At 44.2% G+C, this 24,777-nt stretch overlaps 1 protein-coding gene across 1 annotated transcript in view; it reads right to left on the minus strand.

Moving 5' to 3' along the window:
* LOC126344538 (apolipoprotein D-like) overlaps positions 1-24,541 on the minus strand; it is an 88,724-nt gene extending 64,183 nt beyond the window's left edge. Inside the window, exon 1 of the mRNA XM_050002027.1 lies at positions 24,466-24,541. The gene's annotated coding sequence lies outside the window, so the exon portion shown is untranslated. The remainder of the gene's footprint in view (positions 1-24,465) is intronic.
* Between the last annotated feature and the right edge of the window lie 236 nt (positions 24,542-24,777).

Consider the following 24,777-nt stretch of genomic DNA (forward strand, 5'->3'; position numbering starts at 1 on the left):
TCTTTTGACTCTTAAAAGGAGTCGTAAGGTAAAACGAACAAAAGAAGCCATAGCAACTCCTTCCCCCACCCCCGCCAACCCCTCCCGGAGACAAATATATTCGCTACTGTGACATATTGTACGGCAGTTCTAAGTCCGTCGTATAACGACATGTAAAACTTGCTATTTACACCGGATAGGGAAAATGAAAGTGGCCCGGACGAGTAGCTATCATTCGTGGTAGCGTTAACGGAGGGAGAAACGACCTACAGTCACTTCCAACGGATGGAACAAGTGCCCTTATAACTGGCTGAACCTCAGAGCTCATCTACACGATCTTCATACTTGATAGAGTTAATAGGAGAGGTCAGTCTTGTCGCGGTTCTAGCCGGCCACCCACGTCACCTGACCTGTCAGAGTGCGATTAATTTGTGTGGGAAGCCCTCAAGTTTGAGGTGTATGGCAAGAACCCTCATAGTCTTCAGGAACCGCAGCAGAACATTTCGGGTGAGATTGCAGCAATTGCGTCAGTCCAGCTTCGGATTCGTCCCGATCAACTTGCTGAGGAGGGCTCAAAATTGCCAAGAGATGAATGATGGTCACTTTAAACATCTGCTATAGTCAGATCATCACCTTTTCTCTGCTGTGTTTCTTTGTAACCTGGAACTCTGTTCTCTGGGCTACTTTCTCTTGCCCCACCATGTAACATGAGATAGAATCCGCTGTTGCCAACATTCGCTGCATATTTAATAAACTTTTGTTTGTAAACAACTAAACCTGCAAGTTGAACTTATAAACGACGTACTAAATTAATAGAATGCTCCGATGAGTGTTTTGATGAGTATTATGTATATATACCGTACTTGAACTCTAAAAAATGCTAGGAGCGGCCACAACTTAAGTCTTACCAGAAAGGAAGCTGAAAGTAACGGTACCTTTCTGTAGAACACTAATGCAAGTTCTGTTAAAATTGTTTTAACACAACCATTTAGTGCGAGGATATCGAAGAGAAGTTAATCCCTAGCCTTCAGTCCTTATTATTATGTTAGATGGCTCTGAGCACTGTGGGACTTAACATCTGAGGTTATGAGTCCCCTAACTTAAACTTAACTAACCTAAGAATATCACACACATTCATGCCCGAGGAAGGAGTCGAACCTGTGACCGTAGCGGTGGCTTGGTTCCAGACTGAAGCGCCTAGAACTGCTCGGCCACACTAGGCGGCTATTATGTTTAAAAAGTGCATTACATTATATATATGTAAAAAATTAAGGGAAAAGGTAAAGTACGAAAAAGAAGAGTTGAGAAAGAAATGTATGGGGTATCATCACCATAAGAACAGACAGGTGCTACGTCGTCTTGGAATAACGGTCCCGGGTTCGATTTCCTGCGGGGTCAGGAATTTTCACCTGCCTCGGGATGACTGAGTGTTTGCGTTGTCCTCATCATTTCATCCTCATTCTTAAAAGTGACGAGATTGGACTGAGCAAAGGTCCGGAATTAGTACGGGCTCTGATAACCGCGCAGTTGAGCGCTCCACACACCAAACATCATCACCATCATCTTGGAACAACAACTATCAGGCACCAAAGAGGAGAAACTATAGGAACAGCCAGACATGTGGAACAGATTATAGTTCCAAATATAGGAAGATATGCGGAGGGCTGTATCAGACTAGTCAAACGACTATTAACAACTAAAACATTAGAAAGATCTATTCACAATAAGTATGTTCAGTAACTAAATATTTGACACGTCTTACGGAAAGAGTAATTTTACGGCTCACCCACGGCGGCGTCCGTTACCAAAATTTTCCTGACCCCACACCGTTCTTTCTAGAACTGAGCGAGAATTGTTCTGCTCGAAACCGAAAACATAGAGAGTAGAGATTTAGTTTCTCTGCAGTGACAACTGTAAAACAAAATTATGCCAAGAGAACAGCACCGAGTATGCAGCGAATGATATCTAAATAATGTACTTTTTGGGAGTAGCGTGTCCGCAGCGCGTGTCGCTTTACCTTGTATAGATCGCCTCCCGCAGCGGCAGCCATGGCTGTCGGCCTACGCTAGTGGACACCGCACGCGCGCTGCTTTGATGTGGGTTTTAGCGCGCCGTGACGTAATGAGTGACCTGGCGCCGGCTTTCCCACCCGTGCACCGCAGAATCGCACCGTCACCGCTGGGCTGCCATAACCGGAAACCACTCACGTGCCAAAAGGCTACGCTTCCGCGTGCTACTCGCCACTGCCCGCCAGCCCCGCTACCACACGGGGCAACAGCCGACACGCTCAAGAGAGCTTACATAAACAAGGCTCTCTCGAAATGGAACAGTAAGAGTCGATGACAATTGAGAGGGAATTTTATCATTTAAGAGTTAATTTTTTGTGTGTGGAAGTTGCAAATAGTAGAAGCCTAAAATACGATCTAAACTGTTTCATTCGCGTCTCATATTGCCGTCCTTCACGTTCGACGTTTTAAATCCATTGTTGAAATTCGTGGAAGTAATAGCAGTATTTAATGTTTCCTATTTTTCTCGCCTCATTTATCGCCATGTTGTTGACGAGATAAAAAGCAAGGCCTAAATGGTTCAAATGGCTCTGAGGACTATTGGACTTAACATCGGAGGTCATCAGTCCCCTAGAACTCAGAACTACTTAAACCTAACTAACCTAAGGACATCACACACTTCCATGCCCGAGGCAGGATTCGAACCTGCAACCGCAGCGGTCGCGAGCAACGCCTATTTAATAGGTGTTAACGAAAAGGATGTGTTTACTTAATCTTGTGGTTGAAGCTAACTATTTGTCCGTGTTTGCTCTCTAACACATAACTGTAGAGCAATGGTTGTGCATTGACCAAACAGAATTACTTCTTCAACAACATTACGTTTTGAGGCGTTATTTCCCCGTCGTCAGTGGATTCATCCTATTTTCTGTTGCGTAACACCTGAAAATTTACTTAGTAATATGTAGTCTTTGGTAATACGTTATTTATGTTCGCCAAATTACGAACAGAATATACACCGTAATATTATAGTTTATGTAGTTGCCAGCCATTTGCAGTGTAGCCGAAATTTTACTCCAGGTTGCCATCTACAGGTAATCACGATTTCTCAACAATGCACTGCGCTGGCAAAAGTCATGGGTTCCCTCGTAATAACGTGTCGAACCTCTTTCTGCCCAGCACAGTGCAGCATCTCCACTCTGCATGGACTCAGCAAGTCGTTGGAAGTCACCTGCAGAGATACTGCATCCATAACCGTCCGCAATTGCGAAACCGTTGCCGGTGCAAGATTTTGTGCACGAACTGACCTCTCGATTATGTCACATAACTGTTTGACGGCATTCATGTTGAGCAAGCTGGGTGGCCAAATCATTCTCTCGAATTGTCCAGAAAGTTCTTCACCCAGTCGCAAATGTTGTGGCCCAGTGACATAGCGCATCCCCATTCATAAAAACTCCATCGTTGTTTGGAAACATGAAGTCCATGCAAGAATGGCTGCAGATGGTCTGCAAGTAACCGAACATAACCATTTACAGTCAGTATTCGGTTCAGTAGGACCAGAGGACCCAGTCCATTCCATCTAAACCCAGTACACACCATTATGGAGACACCACCAGCTTGTACAGTGCCTTCTTGACAACTTGGGCCCAAGGCGTCGTGTGGTCTGCACCACACTCGAACCCTACCATCAGCTCTTACCAAGTGAAATCGGGACTCGTCTGACGAGGCCTCCGTTTCCCAGTCGCCAAGGATCCAACCGAACTGGTCCCGAACCCAGGAGAAGAGCCGTAAGTGATGGCGTGCTGCGAGCAAAGGCACTTGCGTCACTCGTTTGATGCCACAGCCCAATGATGCCAATTTCGTCACACTGTACCAACGGATACGTTCGTCATACGTCCCATATTGATCTGTGGCCGTATTTCGCGCAATGTTGCTTGTCTGTTAGCAGCGACAACTCTACATAAAACTGCTGCTCTAGGTCGTTAAGCGAGGGCCATCGACGGCTGCGTTGTACGTGGCGAGAGGTAATGCCTGAAATGGGGTATTCTTGGCACACTCTTGACACTATGGTTCTCAGAATATTGAATTCCCTAACAACTGGCTAAATGGATAGCTCCAACTACAATTCCGCGTTGTAAGTCTATTAACTCCTGTCGTGCAGCCATAATCACGGTGGGCATTTTTTCACATGAATCACCTGCGTACAGATAACAGCTTCTTGTGTACGTGATGTACGTGATACTGCGGTTCCAACCCTCGTATTTGCATATCGCTATCCCATAACTTGTCAAAAAAAAAAAAAAAAAAACCGAAGGAACTATGCAAATCGGTTACAAACTGATATTCATACAGCTATCGATGGAAAAGGCAAAATTACAAAATTATAAACTTTGGTGGTCGACGGATGAATGTGTGACCCTGCAACGCGATTACACCACGCAGCTAGTGAAAATGGAAAACAGAGGACATTTCAATGCCAGGGCGTAAAGTCTTTGACAATTTGATTCCCTGTACTCAGCTGGACAGTAACTACGTCTCGCCGACAGGCGCGTGGACAATATATGCAGATATTAGTATTTGAGAATGAACGTGTAGTTGCAGAAATCAGCGAGTCGCTCGACATTTGAATAGGTGTGATACCACTATTCTCCGATGTTGTGTTGGCAGAAGAGCCAACACCGTGTTACTAGTGGAGGCCGAAATGCACGCGTTTTAGCTCACGCAGGCTGGCGTGAGGAGGGAAGGATTATATTGACGTGAGTTCTGGAACATGACAAGGAATTACAATTCAGAAAGTGGACGTAATTAGTTTGATACTTAACTTTAATCCATTAATGATGAACGTCGCCTTTGACGGGACATGGGTCACAATATTATCTGTTCAGAAGACATTCTTGAAGATATGACTTATAGTGACTGAATACGGCGCCTTGCTAGGTCGTAGCAAATGACGTAGCTTAAGGCTATGCTAAACTGTCGTCTCTCCAAATGAAAGCGTATGTATACAGTGAACCATCGCTAGCAAAGTCGGCTGTACAACTGGGGTGAGTGCTAGGGAGTCTCTCTGGACTAGACCTGCCATGTGGCGGCGCTCGGTCTGCAATCACTGATAGTGGCGACACGCGGGTCCGACGTATACTAACGGACCGCGGCCGGTTTAAAGGCTACCACCTAGCAAGTGTGGTGTCTGGCGGTGACACCACAGACGATGTGGCAGAAATGTGAGAAACTTGGCCGAACACAGCGTCAAGAAGGAAGCGGTCGAGATAGCCGATAGAATGTGAGGACTGAGCAGTGTCAAAGAGGCACTCAGAGCTCCACATTCATCGTTATCATCGATCCGACGTACAACTGGTGCTTCAGTGGCCTCAAGGACCATTAAAAGCAGGTTCACAGAAAGGGGGCTGACATCATGGTGCCCACTACCGTTGATCTCTGTACACCAACAAGCCCTTTTGAAGTAGTGTAAAGTACATTCGCCCTGGAACCTCACTGGCTGGAGTAGAATTATCATCAGTGATGAGTTTCGTTTCGAAATGAACCCCGACGACCAGCAAACACGTGTCTGAAGACGTCCCGATCATCAGTGGGATATTAACCTCACTGTCATCCATTGTACGCTACTACAACCAGGAGTAGTTGTTTGAGTGCCATTTTACTTCACAGCAGGACCCCCCTTTGTAGTCACCCACAGCACCCTCACAGCAAAGTGGTATGTTGACGATATTCTACGCTCCGTTTGGTTCCTATCGTGTCAAGTCATTCTGTGCTCACATTTCAGCAAGATTTTGGTCGCCTCGTCACAGCGAGAGTTTCTACCACTTGTCTCAGTGCTTCCCAAACTCTGTCTTAGCCATCAAGTTCGTTGGATCTCTCCCCAACTGGAGCATCTGGAGAATCATGGACTGGGTCCCCCAAGCAGCTATGGATTTTGACGATCTACCGCGCCAATTGGACAGAATTTGCACGGTATCTCTTGGGATGACAGTTCTACCAATCAACGCGAGGTCGAAAAACTGCTTGTATAAGGGCCAACGGTAGACCAACGTGTTATTTACTTCCCCAATTTGTAAAACTTTTTTCTCTAATAAATCATCCATTTCTTTCTGAAATTGTAATCATTTGTTTGTCTGTAGGTGTACAACGCGTCTACTGATTTCCATCCCACCCGGATATCTTAGTTTACCGAGAGGTTAGACCTAAAATGAAATTACTGCTTTTTTCTTCGCTTTGTTACATTATAGTACAATCATTAGCTTACATACTAGTGTCAACATTGATTTGTTAATTATCTTTTAACTATAGGTTGCTAGATGGAAGTGACAGCTTTCAAAAATACAGTGACGAATATCATTTGTAATAGGCTTTGTTGACAGGTGAGTGGGGGACAGTTTTCGCATATAATTTGAATGTAAGTAATGTTTGTTGTTTCCATGCTTTCATGCTGCAATATAAACTATACTCTATAACACGCCCTGTGTCACTGGTTAAGAGATATTCACCTGTTTCGCTATGTGTCCTGACAACTCGCCAAGTAAACGCAGAAGTTCTAGTGAATTAATGGTCTCGACAGCTGCAACCTGTTATAAGTTTTCGAGAGCAAAGCGACGGAGCGATAATCGTGAATCATTGATGGAGGCTGAATTCCGCAATTTTTGACGACCGTCATTTGGAAAGCGACTGCAGTGGGCAGTTGGTGAACGTGTCGGCTCTGGACTTGCGGAATCGACTTCAAATTTCTAAGAAACTTTCTTCTAGGGTAAAATAAACATTTTTGACAATACTCTCAACGATACGATATCAAGGAGATGGAGAAACTGCCAATCCGGGTGATTCAACTGCAGTAATGTATTGTGTCTCTGTTGATATTATAGAATAATTCAAATGGTTCAGCTGGCTCTGAGCACTATGGGACTTAACTTCTGAGATCATCAGTCCCCTAGAACTTAGAACTACGAAGGCTTTCCCGGCGTAATAATTGATAATATTCTTCTCGGGTGTGCAGCCGGATCATAACGTCTTCTTGAACAATATTTCCGCGGTCCAAGTGGCCGCCATCTTCAGGAGAGAGTGCTGGTGCACGACCTCGCGCGATCGTGTACCAGCACTCTCTCCTGAAGATGGCGGCCAGTTGGACCGCGGAAATATTGTTCAAGAAGACGTTATGATCCGGCTGCACACCCGAGAAGAATATTATCAACTTAGAACTACTTAACCTTAAGGACATCGCATACACCCATGTCCGAGGCAGGATTCGAACCTGCGACCGTACTGATCGCGCGGTTCCAGACTGTAGCGCCTAGAACCGCTCAGCCACACCGGCCGGCAGAATAATTCAGTTTAGGTTTATGCAGATATGTTACAGTGATGAAATAAACACAAACAGCTAATAAAATAAAAATTCCAAATTATTGAATGAACGATTGTTTCCCACTGAAGTTAATACACTTGAATCTTTGAAACCCATATTTCTGTGCAAAAAAACTTAACAGTACAAAACAAAAGAAGGTCAAATTCTAATTTCCAAATCAAGAGCATTATCCAATCAACAGAGGCCATGGGACCAAGGTAATGCAGAAAATTATACGACGATTTTTTTCAAATCAGCTGAATGTTGTGCCAGATTCAGAAATAGGTGCCTTTCTTTTTAACATTTGTACAACTGCACGCAAATCAGTGACCCATAATTGGTGAATTCCCCTTGTTAAACACTTCAATATTCAACAAAATATAATCATGAAAGTTTTCTATTCGCTCTTGTTTCGCCACAATTCAAGAAACCAGCGGTGTACCCAGTTAAGTAGAGCCCACGTGGGCATATGTCTCGAAACATCTCTCTCGCTGCGCTCCCTGTGCCGTGACTCTGTAAGTACAGATGGAAAAACAGTACAGGCTTCAGCAAAATAGTCATCGAACGGCTATACCACAAGCGCGACGTGCACCGTGTGGAGACTGTGCCTCTGCTCATTGGAGAGCACTTGGTTTCGTGAAAGAAGCACATTACAGCCCATACGTTTCTAACACGTCGAAAAAGCGGGGGCAGCCAGTGAGCTTCAGAGATATGACTACTTCGGAGTAAACACATAAACGTCGGTTGTAACGAAGGCGAATAGTTTACCTGGGTTTATTGGGAAAAATCTAGGAAAGTGCAGCTCATCTAGGAAGGTGACCGCATACACAGCACTTGTTTGACCCACTCTTGATTACGGTTCCGCTGCTTCGGAAACCCACAAATCGGATTAAGAGAAGGCATCGAAACAACTGAGAAGCCTGCTGGTAGATATGTTCCTGGTAGGTTCAGTATTACGGAAATGCTCCGTGAGCACAGATGGGAATCTCTCGAGGGAAGAAGAGGCAGGAGATGAGGTACTGGCGGAAGCAAAGCTGTGACGACGGATCGTTTGTCGCATTTGGCTAGCTCTGTCCGTAGAACACTTGCACGCGAAAGGAAAAGGTTCCGAGTTCGAGGTTCGGTCCGGTACACAATGTTAACCTGTTAGGAGGGCTCATAACAGCGCACATGCCGCTGCAGAATGCAAATTTCATTCTAGAAACACCCCCTCATTTCTCAGCAGTATCTTTTCTACCAGAAGTGCTAGTCCTCCAAGTTTTGCAGGAAAACGTCTGTGAAGTTTGTAATGTTATGTCAGCCTCACTGCCCCTTTTTATAACTAATTTGCGCCTGATTTCATTCTGAGAAGCTCAGTAAAGTATGTAAATACCGTAAATGTAAATGTGATTGAAAAAGTGCTTTTAGTGAAGTAAAGCACAGCTGGACAGCAAGAAACTCTTTAGCGCGCGACCCCAGCAACGGTAGTAGTTGTGAATCTTTGAGTATGGACTCTAAAAAAAGGACAATTGATTTATAAAAAAAGAGGACTGTTAATCTGTATCTTGTGGAAAGAGGACGTGTTGCTAGGCCGTCGCTCAAAACGTATTGTTACATTTAATGAAAATGTGATAAAACCGAGTAAAGTATGTGTAAGAGTTGCCAAACAATTATGTATACAAATTTTCTGGAAGTAAAGAATAGGAATATCTTGTTTTTGGAAAAGGAGGTGAACTTCATTGTCGTCGCCGTCTATCATTCGACAGAATTGTAAGTGTACAAAGTTCACTAAGATACAGGAAATGCATTCTCTATAGTTTTCATTGAATACGTAACAACCTCTAACAATTTCTTAATCACAGTATTTCATTATGTTCTTGCACAGTAGTATGGTGCTGAGCTCCACTGATCAATTTGATGTAGCAGGAAGTGTAGTTTGAAGAAAGTTTGTGTGCCAAGTAATCTCCTTTTCTCACGAAAAGCAGATTGCTTTTCGATCTTATTTACTTACAACAGTGGTCCCTTAGGTATGATAAGCTACGAAAACTTGGGCTCAAAACTATCTGCAATACGGTCAAGTAACCAACAGAGTCGTACTTTAAATCTTAAAGAACAATAACTTCCTTCAAATTATAATACTTCACCTACAGGTGCAGAAGCTGATCATTTAAGGAGGCAGCAACCAAAATTGAGGTATGAGTTACCGACTTAAAGTAAATTGTCAATGAAAATCAATATCTCTCTCTCCAAACACTTATATAAATATTTATATTATTAAGATAAGTCATTTTATACGTTAGGAAGGTAGGATATGAAGAAGACGTGTTTGCATGAAATACTACTGAGAAAGTTTAAAGAATTGACATTTACGACAGACTGAGGTAGGCTACTATTTACTACCGCAACATACATCTCGCGCGAATACCGTAATTATGCTACGGAGAAGATTAATAAGGTTCTAACGGACTCTGGCTGCAGCGACCCTACGGTTCTAGAGTTCATTCACATAGATTTCACAGTAACTGCGATGTCAACAATATTATTAAGAACTCGAAACGTCATAGATATTCTAAACCGCAAAATTTTCCTCGTGGGAGCAAGAAATTAACTGGTAGCGATCGCCGAGCAAAGAAGCCTAATGTATCAAAAAACTGTCGAACATTTTTGACAGTTAATACACAGGACTTTCGTTGCAGTTTATTTACTGCGGTTGTCCAACACGTGTCAACGGGCGATAGGAGTCGCTTTCAACTTTCACGTGAGTTTCAATAAACCAACAGTCGCGGGACTTAAAGAGTGACCAGCATTTGACTTGTACAAATGATACCACGTGAATTAACATATCTTAGAATTCTCTTTTTTGTTTTAATGTAATTCATATTACAATTTTATAGCTATGGCGCTGTAGTTTCGCCTATGGCGCAGATGGTTGAAATGGCTCTGAGCACTATGCGACTTAACTTCTGAGGTCATCAGTCGCCTAGAACTTAGAACTAATTAAACCTAACTAACCTAAGGACATCACACACGTCCATGCCCGAGGCAGGATTCGAACCAGAGACCTTAGCGGTCGCTCGGCTCCAGACTGTAGCGCCAGAACCGCACGGCCACTCCGGCCGGCTCTGGCGCAGATAAAGTCAAATAACAAATTAAAGGATTTAGCACAGCAAGTTCAAATGGTTCAAATGGCTCTGAGCGCTATGGGACTTAACTTCTGAGGTGATCAGTCCCCTAGAACATAGAACTATTTAAACCTAACTAACTTAAGGACATCACACACATCCATACCCGAGGCAGGATTCGAACCTGCGACCGTAGCGGTCGCGCGGTTCCAGACTGTAGCGCCTAGAACCGATCGGTCACTCCGCTCGGGAGCACAACAAGTCTGGAAGTTGGAAGGAAGAGAGACAGTTTGGTTCTGGAAGGTATCACCAGGGGTATGGAGCCATGCCCACTCCAGTGCCGTGGCAAACTGCTCCAGGTTTCTTGTTTGAGGGTTCATGGCCATGGCACGTACAGTCCTATAGAGGTGAGCCTACAGATTCTCCGTTTCTTTTAAATTCGCATAGTTTGATGGCCAGTGGAGCTCGATGGACTCATCCTGGTGCTCCTAGAACCACGGAAGTACACTGCGTGCTGTTTGTAACACGTTGCATTGTGTTGCTAGTAGATACCATATTGTCGAGGAAAAACCAGCTGCATATAGAGGTGGACATTGTCCTGAGCGATAGATCAATTGTGCTTTCCAGAACGTCTTTCATTTTGTTGTTACTACGAAAAATCGACTTAATACCTGCCATAAGGAGAATTTTGCCAGACGTTCACTAACCCCTTGTATGTATGGTAGTAGGACAATGTTCCGTGTTTCGTTCTGCATTTCCCTATTGCCCTCCTCCTTTGGCGCCATATTTTTATGTATCGTCCTCATGTCGTAGCCATTAGCTCCAAAAATGGATCTGAGGTTCTGTAGTATAGCTTTGAGATTGTGTTCATCGCTGATCCTGTAGGCTCTCTTAATTAAAGTTTTCAGGGCCGTTTTTTTTTTTTTCTTTTGTAGTAGGGTGGTGGTGGGAGAATCCATGCAGGTACCTGTCCGTGTTGGTGGGCTTTCTGTAAACTCTGTGTCCAAGCTTCCCGCCAGGCTTACGGTAAACTTCCACGTCGACAAAAGACATTACCCTGTTCTTTTTTATCTCCATGGTAAAGTGGATTTTACTGTGCTACTGATTAAGATGTTGGTAGAAGTTCTGAAATTCTTCTTCTGCGTGTGACCAGATGACGAAATTGTCGTCAAAGTACCGGAGCGAGCATTCTGGGCGTAATGGTGTGAACTGGAGTGCTGTTTCTTCCAAAGGTTGCACAAAAATGTCTGCTGCGACAGGCGATAGAAGGGCATTGCTACACCGTCCGTCTGCTCATAGAAACCCCATTTCCAGCTGAAATGGGTGATCGTCAGTGGCGCACTAGCTCTCAGATGTCAGGTGCCATGCGTTCCTCCAAGATGTGCATGGTGTCCGTCACTGGTACATTCGTGAATAAAGACTTCACGTCGAAGCTGACCATCAGATCTGTACCTGAGACACGCTTTTCTTTCAAAAGTGCTACAAAGTGGAGGGAGTCCTATGTTACCACTAGACGCCTAAGCTTCGGAGCCAATTATTTCGCTACTTTGTAAGTCGGTAAGTTAATACTACGCACTATAGGCCGTAAATGGAAGCCTTCTTTGTGGACCTTTGATACACCATATAGTTTTGGTGCCTGTGGCGCTTGTGGAATGAGTCTTCGGGCCGTATCAAGGTTCATCTTAGTTTGCTTCAGCAGCGCTTGCGTTGATTTCATTATCTTGGCCGTCGGATTTCCCTTAAGTTTATGGTAAATTGGTTCATTCAGAAGATTGTCCATCCGTTTGGCGTAATCTACTGTGTCCAACAGTACGGTGGCATTTTCCTTGTCCGCCTGTATTACCACTACCTCAGAGTTGTTCTTCAGCTCCTTGATGGAATGACATTCCTCCTTACTCATGTTTTGCTTCGGAGGCTTTGCGTGAGCCAAGGCTAGTACTGTATTCTTGCCGGATCTTCTCTGCCTCTGGTTGTGGTAGATGACGAACCGAAGCCTCCGCTGATTCGATAATGTCTTCTTTCGGTATATAAGTAAACAAACTAGTGCTCATTCAGCAGTTAGCAGTACACCCTGAGGAAGGCGTCTTGCAAAAGTCTCCGAAACGTCGGAATTTTATAGTTGGCAATGCGACCTCAAACACAGAAGTATTTTATTGACTGTGACAACCGCCGCGCAAGCCTACATTTACATATATGAAATAAAATCGTCGTAACTTCAGAAGGTTTGCGTTAGGGCGTCCATACTGCACTGTTGGCCATGGGGCATGATGCACACGCATGGTTTGGTTTAGCGACGAAGCCCACTTTCATTTGGATGGACTGGTCAATAACCAAAATTGGTGCATTTGGGGGACTGAGAATCCGCGTTTCGCGATCGAGAAGTCTGTTCACTTTACGGGGTGAATGTGTGGTGTACAATGAATGTCCAGGCACGGAATAATCTTTCCTGTATTCCTTTATGCCACGCTGTCTGCCAAAAGATACCTGAAGGTTTTGGAAGATGATTTCACTATTATCCAAAGTGACACTGATTTCTAAAAGGTGTGGTTAATGCAAGGCGGAGGTCGACCCCATCGAAGCAGGAGAGTGTTTGGTGTCCTGCGGGATCACTTTGGGGAGTGGACCGCATTCTGGCTCTGGGCTACTCAGAGGCCACTGGCATGGGCCTCGATTGGTCTCCATATTCTCCGGATCCGAAGACATACGTCTCCTTTTATTGGAGCTTTACTAAAGACAAGGTGTACAGCAAACACCCCGAAACCATTTCTGAGCTGACAACGGCCATTCAGGAGATCATCGACAGCATCGATGTTCCGACGCTTCAGCGGAACATGCAGAATGTCGCTATTCGTCTGCGCCACATCATCGCCAATGGTGGTAGGCATAACAAACATGTCACAACCAAAATTCGTATATCTGTAGTGAGGTTTATCTATTGCATAAAGTGTGTGCATGCCTTAATTTGTAACGTTTTGTTTTTCATTTAGTTCAATACTTGTCATCCTATAACAGCACAGCAGACTTCTGCCGTCAGGAGGAGAGGTTCCACAAACGTCTACCCTCCTGTACCATATGTGAGCAAACGCGTAACTCAGATACGGTTCGTGTGTATATTATCAAGGCTGTAACAACACACCCAGCGCTCAAACTGTCGTTCTTGAGAGTTGCTACACGCTGTGAAGTGATTCTGGAGAAACAATAGTGCACGTCGAATTTTATCTGTGGTTAACAGCAGCACAGCTCATTATTATAAGAAATTTCATACCTTTGGGAGTCGTCGGTGTTTCCTAAGAGATCTGATGGTGAGTGTGCAGACCCTTTCGCGTTTCCTGAACTACCGTTCGAATGCTCTCCAAATGTTGTCTTAAGAGGATCTGTCATTGCATTCCGATTGCATTTTCAGAATGGGAGGGATTCGGTCATGGTGGTACAACACTGATTGCCTCATGTCCACTGCGATGTTTTCCAATATCTACGGCAGCACCATATCTTAAGAACCGGAGATACTTGAGTGTATGTCGATTTCCGCCAGGAAAACAGGAATCAGTTGTATGGGTTTTGAAAAACACACACCAATCGTTAGTAGAACAAGAGCGTTATTGTCATCCACTTCTTTGAGTCAGCGTAGATTTTCAGCTGACCATTAGTGCATTTTGTGAAGACTGACTTACCCGTGGTTTGTAAACGATTGTTCTTCTGTACATAAAATTTATCATAGATATGTCGCATCATTTTGCACATTTCGTAGATAAGATTCGGAGAACTGTAACCAATTTGGACGTCATTGCCAAGAAGCTGTAGATACAGCGAATGTGAAGTGGCTGAAATGTGACAGAGCGTAGTGTTCGCAGAACCTGTTTTGACTGACCCCTTTAGTACGTTCGAAATGCTTCTTAGTCTATTACTGCTGCTAAAATGATTGTGTGATTTCTGTCGTTAGTTGCTCTTCTGATGCCTTGGTGTATTTTATTCGCCGCTCTTCCAGTTCCTAGAAATTCTTTCATAATGTTTGCAAAGACAGCTCCTGTGTGCTTGGAAAGATATGAATAACCTTCAGCATATAACGGCACCGATGCTCGTATACACTCATGCTCATAAATTAAGGACAATTGCAGAAAATGGCGCCACGCAACGTGGCACCACACAAAACTGGCGCTAATAGCATAGGCACATAAGGAACATACACGACACAGATCTGTAAGTGCACGTATTAGTCATAAGTTGAGAAAACCGTCCCGAAACACATGTGCTACAAAACGCCACTGTTTCCTGCGCATATATCCCGACATGCACACGTACTCACGCCGCACAACGGGTTGGCATACTCTGGATCAGGTGGTCCGAGCAGCTGCTGGGGTATAGCCTCAAATTCTTGCACGAGTGCCTGTCGGAGCTTCTGAAGTGTCGTAGGGGTTTGAAAACGTGCAGCGATACGTCGACCAAGAGTATCCCAGACGTGCTCGATGGGGTTTAGGTCTGGAGAATAGGCAGGCCACTCCATTCGCCTGATATCTTCTATTTCAAGGTACTCCTCCACGATGGCAGCTCGGTAGCGTCGTGCGCTATCATCCATCAGGAGGAAGTTGGGACCCACTGCACCCCTGAAAAGGCGGACATACTACTGAAAAATGACGTCTCTATACACCTGAGTTGTTACATTTCCTCTGTCAAAGATGGCAGGGGTGTACGTGCACCAATCATAAGCCCACCCCACACCATAAAACCACGACGACCTCTATACAGATCCGTTTCAAGGACATTAAGGGGTTGGTACCTGGTTCCTGGTTCACGCCATATGAAAACATGGGTGAGAATCACTGTTCAGACTATACCTGGACTAGTCCGTGAACATAACCTGGGACCACTGTTCCAATGACCATGTACTGTGTCCTTGACACCACGCTTTACGGGCTCTCCTGTGACCAGGGGTCAGTGGAATGCACCTTGTAGGTCTCGAGGCAAAATAAACATATCTGTTCAGTCGTCTGTAGACTGTGTGTCTGGAGAGAACAGCTCCAGTGGCTGCAGTACTCCGTGGCCGTCTGCGGGCACTGATAGTGATATATCGGTCTTTTTGTGGTGTTGCACACTGTGGACGTCCCGTACTGTAACGCCTGGACACGTTTCCCGTCTGCTGGAAATGTTGCCATAATCTTGTGATCACATTTTGTGACACACGGAGGGCCCGTGCTACGACCTGCTGTGTTTGACCAACCTCCAGTCGACCTAGTATTCTAGCCCTAATAACATCAACAGCATGTGTTCTTTGAGCCATGTACCAGCATTATCCTTAATTTATCAGTATGAATGTAGTTTGACGACATTCACCCTACACGATATTTACTTTTTCGAATGTTATATACATTTCACATGTTTCAGTAGCTGCACGAGCAAGTTTTCTGATTACTACAACAGCAGAACACAGACTGACGGCCTTCAAGAGCACAGGTAAACACAAGATTCATACCTTAGTTTCGGGTTTGCTTACATTTGGTATGAGAGGGCAGATTTTTGTGGAAACTGCTTTACTGAGGGCAGGACAGTGATTTGCGGCGCAAGTATCTTGAAACTGGTTAAGTCCCCATTCGAAGCTTGTTTCAACTGTCACACCGAGCGAGGTGGCGCAGTGGCTAGCACACTGGACTCGCATTCGGGAGGACGACGGTTCAATCCCGTCTCCGGCCATCCTGATTTAGGTTTTCCGTGATTTCCCTAAATCGTTTCAGGCAAATGCCGGGATGGTTCCTTTGAAAGGGCACGGCCGATTTCCTTCCCAATCCTTCCCTAACCCGAGCTTGCGCTCCGTCTCTAATGACCTCGTTGTCGACGGGACGTTAAACACTAACCACCACCACCAACTGTCAAAGAAAAACGTATTTAGTTCCGTCAGAGAAAAAGCAAAGTCGTTGTCATAATTTGACGAATATAAACGATGAGGATTACTTGTTAACCTCAGTAAATTCGCTCTTTTGTCCCCTATAACTTGGCCAGAAAAGCATCTCAATGTATTTATTCATTCTGGATCTATTTGGGGTGGCTTGTGAGGCTGCCTCACCCTGCTTAATATACATTTACATTATATGTAGATGCAGATGCTCTACATTTCAAGAATTTTCGACTCCATGTGGCATGAGTGCCTGCTTCACAAACTCTTTATGCAGGACGTCCCAGGGTCGCAACTGCATCTCTTGAATTCCTACATGGAGTGTGGAGCCTTACATGTATGGGTACTACTTTATTATCCAGTTTCCTTTCGCCGACTTCTCAGATGAAGTAAAAATGGCAATCACATCCAGGCAGGAAGAGGAATGGGAAAAATCAAACTTATGTAAAAGAAAATGTCGTGGTTATCTTCAGCCTCACATTCCTCCCTTATCTTGCTTTCGCAACATGCCTGTACTTCCCAGTACAGTCACTCGGATGAGATTCAATCACGGTCTCATTTGTATCGCCTACAACTAAGAAATTCAGACACCCGTGACTGCAATAAATCCAGCGTTGGCACATTAATAATTTAATCTCATGCTATTCCGAATTATAGTGAGATAGAGAACAATTCCGCGCATAAATGGGAAAGCTCAGGACACCAATCCTTACAAGCATTACTGGTCTCTAATGACAGAATGAAATGATAGTTCTGAGGTGTGTGATAAAATTTATTTTGCTTTTCTAAAAGTTTCCCCCGGCGGTTAGCATATTCTATCACGTTTCGGCCGTACCTCCGGTATAGTATTAGTTCTTTTTCCGAAATTTCGGGTAATAATCTTACAGGTATATTCAACGATAGTCGCTTACATAATTTAAACCACTTTACGCAATATTGTGAATATGATGCTGTCGGTGCTTCAGAGTGCTAAACGGCAGTCATCATCGCCCACAGCAGTGTAGGGTAAACGAGTGTGCTTGAGAGATAACACTCTGACGCACGGGCGTTTACTTCAAGGTACTGCGGAAACTAGTTTAAAATCTCCCACCTCGAGCAACGCTGTAATGTTAACAGCAGAAATATGGAAAAAAAGAAATATAACTAACTGGCATGCACGCCGGAAAAATGGTGAAATATATGATTTTTTTTACTTAGCAATTTAAAAGTCTGACCACAGACCTATAGAGAAGGTACAGTCACCCACCACGTTTGGTGCATAATTAAAAAACCGTTTGTAACTCAAAAAGTAGTGACTGCAAAACCCGTTTGTAAAAATTTTTTGAAAGGAAAAATTTAATTATTACTTCTATATTTTTAGAAAGAGCTTTTCCTTTTCCTGCTAAATGTGAAGAACTATTGTTATTTTTAATTAATATCATATCCCGTCAATAATAGTGAAACAACTCATACATGAAAAACTAGAGAAAAATCAACATAAAGAAATCTATAAAACATAAACTGAAATGGAATAAAATTCCTTTAAATTGCAAGTAAGTATCCTTTGCAGTAAATTGCTTTATGTTCTATAAAACATGGACATGTAGTTCTGTTCTCGTCCAATGCGAGGTACCATCAGGCAATTATTAGTTAGCTCTTTGCGTTGTGGCGCTTTTCTTGCTTTTCTAAAAACTTGTTTGTCTTTGTTACGACCCCTCATGTGACACTTCCCCACTTTTCCACCCGAAATAACAACTACTTGTTTACTTACCGTAAGACAATACGATATTCGATCCTCCATCGGGGAAAATTAGTACTTAAGTTAGAATAAGAAAAAGGAAAGAAAAAGTTTGAAACTGTTTTATCAGAAAGATACAAAATACTATATTATAATCTATGAAAATTAATACATTTTAATAAGGAGTATCAGTTAGGTACAATTTAAGGAACACAGTTTACGAAAACATAAAATAACAAATGGGGTGGGCATTGTATTAGTACTTTTCGCCCAGAAAAGGGATTGAATACGAAATTTAGTTACAGCAGCGATTTCCATTTTTTCTTGTACTTTGTAAGCACGAAATTTCGTAATATTTAAGACAGCTGTAATCGTAGGAACAGTGTTTAATCTGGTGGCGCCATAGAATGTCGAACCACCGCTAAGAAACCGTGTATGCCTAGCACCAACAACTACCGGTCAAGCAGCAGTGGGCGTGCTGGAGCAGTTCCACCCACTGTTAAACCGGAGGTCAACACTCTCACACGATCTTGGAATTATCGTTTATGAGACTGTTGGCAACCGTTCTAAAGGCTATAGCAGTAACATGAGATAACAGTGTTGATACATCGGCCGTCTACAGCATTTGCTAAACTGAGCTCGCAAGTTCGCTTTGCAACCGCCTCGAGATTTCCCGACTGTGAAAATCCACCGTCACGGATGGCGATCGACCAGTGACTTCGACGAGAAATCTACATTGTCACAGAAATGACAGTTGAGCAATCTGGGTGGTAGTGTGCAGCGCCTTTAGGTCACTGTGGTGGCTACACCTGTTAGTGGGCTAAGCTTGTCCTTTCCAGCATAGCGATATGTTTCTCCGTGTGTTTCAGACGATGCCGGAAAGGACACTTATATGGACCAGCCAAAAGATCTAAGGCAAACCATAAGGCTAACTAAGTCTTCAAAAGAAAATGGGAGCTAAACTTTACCGATAAATCTGCCTTGCACGTAAATACCATAGAATAATTTTCTGGCGGATTTATACTACGGAGAAGTTTAATAGGGTTCTACCGGACTCTGGCTGCAGCGGCCCTACTGTTCTAGCGTTCATTCACATAGCTTTCACAGCAACTGCGATGACAGCAATATTATTATTAACTCGAAAATCACAGATTTCCTAAACCATAACATTTGAAGCTTCTCTATTAAAATTCTTTTCTGCTTCTATTGCTGAGTGAAATGGGAAGTTGAAACTGCTACGTTATTTGATTCTGCAGCTGCTGAGTGAAACTGAACGTACTGAGAGTACTTTCTCTTTACTTATTCTTATCCTGTCAACTCTGACCTACAATATCCTAGCGCAACGCAATCTGACTGCTCAAAAAAAGATAACCTGCCTTCAAATAATTAATTCAAAAGAATGATCCTAACCAAAAAGAAATCCTAACAATAAGCCACACACTTCATTAATCACTGTTACTCACTGACTTCACAAAAATCTTCATTACGCAAAGTACTGCAATACAGCGAGCGCCAATACTGCCAGCTAAATGAAGGACTCTATCTACTAAAGTCACTAACTACTAACAGGCATATGGTTAGCAAAGGAAAGATTTTCTTTCAAACCAAATAATGTAATTTTTTACCTTAATAATGTCACATCTAGTTCAAATACGAATATAGATCGTCATTAACATCCAGTACAAAGGTAAGTAATCATGAATAATATACAATCTCCAAGTCAGCTACTTCCAGATCGTTTACTTATGGTAATACTTCAGACCTCTACCCTTCGTCAATGTAACTTCTCACATCTGACTTCAATCACTGTTGGCTGTTCACTTCCAACTGCCCAACAGTACTTCCATCACTGCTGGTGACTAACTTCCAACTTCTCAGCACTATTGATGATTAACTTCCAACAACGAATCCGACCAGCCACAGAGTCTCTTACAAATAAAGCGCAGTCAGAGACCCAATGCAAAGCGGTACACAGCGCTGCCAACACAGAAGCAACCCACCTACACATTGTTCTCGTGTGAGTAAGAAATTAACTGGTAGGGATCACCGAGCGATGAAAACTAAACTATCACAAAAATGTCTGTCATCTTTGTCAATTAATACACTTCCGTTGCAGCTCATTTACTGTAGTTGGCAAACACATGTCAATGGACGATAGGAGTTGCTTTTAAGTCTCACGTGAGTTTCCATAAACCAACGGTCGCGGGACTTAAAGAGGGACCAACATTTGACTTGTACAAATGACACAACATTAATTAACGTACCTTACAATTCTCTTTTTTTGCTTTGATATAATTCATGTTACAGTTCTATAACTGATGGTGCTGTAGTTTTGACTCTGGCGCAGATAAAGTTAAATAACAAATTAAAGGATTTAGCACAGAAAGTCTGAAAGTTGGAAGGAAGAAGGTCAGTTTGGTTCTGGAAGGTATCACCAGGGATATGCAGCCATGACGACTCCAGTGCCGTGGCAAACTGCGCTAGGTTTCTTGTTTGAGGGTCCATGGCCATGCCACATACAGTACGGTCGAGTTTAGCCCTCAGATTCTCGGTTTGTTTTAAATCCGGCGAGTTTGATGCCCAGTGGAGCACGATGGACTCATCCTGGTGCTCTTAGAACCACGGACGTACACTGCGTGCTGTTTGTAACACTATGCATTGTGCTGCTTGTAGATACCATCTTACCGAGGAAAACCCAGCTGCATACAGAGGTGGACATTGTCCGAAAGGATAGATGCATACTCGTGTTAATCCATTGTGGATTCCAGACTGACGACATCAGCCAGGGGATGCCATGAAAACATTCCCGAGACCATAACGCTTCCTCGTGCGGCAAGGGCCTTTCCGCTGATCCTCGCAGGGTGTTTGCTTTCATACGCCAGCGGCCATCTGTCGGAAAACGTGATTCATCCGGAAAGGCAATAAGTCGCCACTCAGTGGACGTCCTGTCACGCGACTGCATTGCAAATTCTACTCTTCGTCGCCGGTGGACATCAGTCAGCCTGAGTGTCTATTGCACAGGCCCATCGCAGCACTGCTTGCTGAACGGTCGCTGAGGAGACATTTTTGGGCGCCACGTGGTTCACTTGGGCTGTTGGTTGCTCAGTAGTTGGACATCTACTCGCCCGTACACATGTCCATAACTATCGTTTTCACCTCTCACCGGTTGTCTGCGGTGCACCACAGTTACTTCGGCGTTTTAGACAGCGCCTTTTTGCCTTGCGCAGTGTACTTTAACCATGGCGGCACGCGAACAGCTTATAAACTCAGCTGTTTCGGAAGTGCTTCCACCCTTTGCTCGGAAGGCAATGGCCCCCGTAGCATAAAGCTGTCCACGTCAGTTCCTGCACGTGGCACGGTGCAATCATTCGCCTGGATGATGTCGACTGTCGCCTAACATGAGACGCGTTTCATCCGATCACAAGACATGTTTCAATTGATCCACAGTCCATTACCGATGATGTCGTTCCCAGTGCATTCGTGATTGCCGATGTCGTTGGGTCAATATTGGAGTACAAGGGGGTAGTATGCTGCGGAGTCCCGTTTTCAATATGTGCTGTGAGCGGTGTATTTCCAAACACGGCCCTCTGGCATTACAGCTGCCACAGATCGCCGCCTTGCCTACTTTACAGAGCGGGCAGGCCTCCGGCCTCCCTGTTCTGGGTCGTAGACGTCCACCATCTTGTCGCCTACTCGTAGTTTCACCATCCTTGAACCAATTTCCATAAATGGTCACGAGTGCAGGGCATGAACGGCCAACCAGCTTCGTCCTTTCCAACATGCTCCTGACAATGGGCTGGGCTAGAGCAGTCCGCCGTTTGTCAAAGTCGTCATAGCCCGCAGCCCGTAGCGTCGTTAGAATGATTCCCCATACGTCTCTGCTCCGTTTATACACTTTCCCTGCCGCGTCACGTGCCCGAAAAGCCAAAGGCTGCATTCACTCTCGCGATGGCCGGTGATCACAAAGTTGCGTAATCTTGATTAAGAATCGCGGGCCCGCTACGGTCGCAGGTTCGAATCCTGCCTCGGGCATGGATGTGTGTGATGTCCTTAGGTTAGTTAGGTTTAACTAGTTCTAAGATCTAGGGGACTGATGACCACAGCAGTTAAGTCCCATACTGCTCAGAGCCATTTGAACCATTTGAATCTTGATTAATAGCAATCACAGTTTCTCTTGTTACATTACAAACAAATATAAAGTTTGATCTAAAAAATTTATAAGAGGTTAATTATAAATCTAGTGTAGCAACAAGCACATGTGGCGCAAGTTCTGACAGATTTGTTCGATAGAGGGGGGAGGAGGGAAGTGCTGTACCACCCACCACACTCCGCCGTCTTAAGCCCTTGCGACATCAACTTGATCCCTAAACTGAATGAAACACTTCACGAGATTCGCTTCAGACCTGTTGCAGTGGTATATAGACCGCTCCACTCGAACTGTCAACACAAATGCCGCTGCTAAGGGTATCCAACGACTTCCTCATCGCTGGCAAGGATTACACACAAATTTGCTGACTAGTTAGAAGGACAGTAAAACCCTTAAAGATATATATCTTTAACTTGCAAAAAAAAAATAGTTTCCACTATCAAAATTCCGGCCTCGTATTAGAGTGTATCTGCACCCACCGAGATGAAAACAAGCTGTAATGTAGGAAAGAGGTCGTCGGAGACATAAATAAATATATGTTGTGATATTATTTATGATTTTGCCGTCAACTCAATGTGTCGCTTAAGGTACCGTTATTTTCAGGTGTATGATTTCATATGGTATCATTGGCTGAATATCTCTGCAGGTTGCTTTTGCCTGACACAGGTTTTTCTCACACCGCATACGTTGGCAGGCCCTTCTTTCCGAAGCGGGCTGTCATACATTAGTAGAGACAATCTGAGTAGCCGTCTTAGATTGTTTGCAGATGATGCTGTCAATTACCGTCTTGCAAAGTCATCAGATGATCAAGATGACTTGCAAAATGATCTAGATAAAATATCTATATGGTGCGAAAAATAGCAATGGATCCTGAATAAGGAAAAGTGTGAAGTTATTCAAAAAGAAATCAGCTAAATTTCGATTACACGATAAGTCACACAATTCCGAAGGCTGTAAATTCAACTAAATACTTAGGGATTACAATTACAAATTACCTAAATTGGAACGATCACATAGATAATATTGTGGATAGAGCAAACCAAAGACTGCGATTCATTGGCAGAACACTTAGAAGGTGCTATAGGTCTACTAAAGAGACTGCTTACACCACGCTTGTCCGCCCTATTCTGGAATACTGCTGTGCGATGTGGGATCCGCATCGAGTGGTATTGATGGATGACATCGGAAAAGCACAAAGAAAGGCAGCTCGTTTTGTATTATCGCGAAATATGGGGGATAGTGTCATAGACATGATACATAAATTGGAGTGGCAATCATTAAAACAAAGGCGTTTTTCGTTGCGACGGGATCTTCTCATGAAATTTCAATCACCAGTTTTCTACTCCTATTGCGAAAACATTCTGTTGCCACCCACTTACATAGGGAGAAATGCTCATGACGATAAAATAAGAGAAATCAGGGCTCGCAGAGAAAATTTTAAGTGCTCGTTTTCCCCACGTGCTGTTCGAGAGTTTAACGGTAGAGAGACAAGTTGAAGGTGGTTCATCGAACCATCTGCCACGCACTTTATAGTGAATATCAGAGTATTCACGTATATGTAGATGTAGAGAAGAAAGATAAGGTTAGAACCCGTTGGCGATGAACACAAGATCGAATTCAAAGGAACCATTCTTTTCGAAGGAACAGTCCCAGAATTTTCCTTAAGCGGTTTACGGAAAACATGGCACATCGAAAGCTGAACGAGCGAAACGAGATTTGAACCGCCGTCCCCCAGAATGCGAGTCCAGCGGCTCACTGCTGCCCCACCTCGTTCGGTGCCATTCTTTAATAACTGTACCAGAGGTAAATTTCTCTAGAGTGTGAATCACTTTCGTTGGCGGGGACGAAAGCAGAGAAAAGAGAGACGGGACATCCGGTGCCAGCTGTTAGAGCGAACCTAACCCTACCGTCCGACGGACCGATCAGTTTCAGATGTGTCGCCATGCGCACGAACTGTAAACTAAACTCCTGTAGGGCTTAGAAATTAACTCAACTCATCGACGCGTAACCTGGTGCTTTGAACAGCAGGCTAGCACTTCGCCTCCTCTTTCCTGTGAAACACTGCAGGTGGAAATTCCTTCTGCCAGCTGGATGCAAACCGGCTACGTCTGGGGAGATCGCCATTGCACAAGCTTCAATTAGCGACGACGGTGCTTGAGAGTTATGAAGGTGAAACTCTTATATGTTACATATTGAAGTGTTCTCTGACAAAGGAAAACGTTACCAACAACTGTGATGCACCAACCGAAGAGTTTCAGAGCACGCTGTGATGAGCGCCACCTACCTGCTGGAGAATTTCAGCTGCTGGAACGGCGTCCTCGTGAGTCCAGTCGCAAGTGCCGACGGCGTCTCCAGCTGGCGGCTTTATGTAACTTTCGCCTCTGACGTTAGCGCCTACCTATCGCTGTCTGCGACCGTCTCTCTCTTTCTGCCTTTCTTTCTTTCTCTCTCTCTCTCTCTCTCTCTCTCTCTCTCTCTCTCTCTTGCGGCTACAAACAGTGGGCGAGGTCGCGAGCATGGACTCTGACGGCTCCGCGTGGCGCTGAAACGCCAACTGTGACTCGTCCTTGAAAGCTGCTTCCGCGGCGTGTCATAC

The sequence above is a fragment of the Schistocerca gregaria genome, chromosome 1 (assembly GCF_023897955.1).
Source record: "Schistocerca gregaria isolate iqSchGreg1 chromosome 1, iqSchGreg1.2, whole genome shotgun sequence".
NCBI lineage: Eukaryota > Metazoa > Arthropoda > Insecta > Orthoptera > Acrididae > Schistocerca > Schistocerca gregaria.